We start from the raw sequence: 863 nt of genomic DNA, 5'->3' as shown, positions 1-863 counted from the left end.
AAGATGGCCGCCCTAAATCTCGTCAGCGACAATATGCGAGAGCGGTCCATGAGGCGTCTATCCTTATATTATGTCTATGGTTGAGGCTACTGGCTAACGTGTCTTTGCTAGCTGGCTGGCTAGCTAGCTGGATTTGTTGGCCTATCACGGATAAGTGCAAATGTATCGCCGGTTGGCTGGACAAGGTTCACACATTTCTGTGGCGATACAAGTCTTATCCATCCATAAAAGTCTTAAATTTGAGTTGGTGAAACCCGCAGAAACCCTGCCACCATCACCCTGTCAGTGTGTGTATGAATGAGTGAATGACTGAATGTAGCATCACCGCAGGGTTTGATAAAACGCTGCTAAAATAATAACAGCTACTTACCGCTACTACAAGCTGGTCCTTTCCTCTGTTAAACATTTTCTCACGAACCTAAACGCCCCCATGGCTCTTCGGATCCGTCGGCTTTTCTGACAACGTGCCAAATCCCTGAAGACGTTTCTATTTTTTTTTTTTTTTGATTTTTTGCCATTTTTGTTCAAGCCATATCTGTTTTGTTTTTTTGTTTGTTTACTCCAACGTTTCCGTGGTAGCAAATACTTGATGCTTTTCACAAGTCCCTTCCTCAGTTAGATACCATCATCACAACAGTCATAAAGAGGCACTAATTAGGTGCTGTGGACAGATCAAAAGGAAGTGACACAATAATACAATTTATTTTTTTAGTCATCCTGGAGAACTTCCATAAGGGGTGTGTGTGTGTGTGTGTGTGTGTGTGTGTGTGTGTGTGTGTGTGTGTGTGTACATATGAGATGTGGGCTGCTCAGAAATGAAACCGCAGAACATTTTTCAACATGAGAACAATCAAAGTAAGAGC

This window comes from Poecilia latipinna, unplaced genomic scaffold (genome assembly GCF_001443285.1).
Source record: "Poecilia latipinna isolate Pla-1442-1.1 unplaced genomic scaffold, P_latipinna-1.0 Scaffold63, whole genome shotgun sequence".
Taxonomy (NCBI): Eukaryota; Metazoa; Chordata; class Actinopteri; order Cyprinodontiformes; family Poeciliidae; genus Poecilia; species Poecilia latipinna.
Note: the sequence above shows the minus strand (reverse complement) of the source record.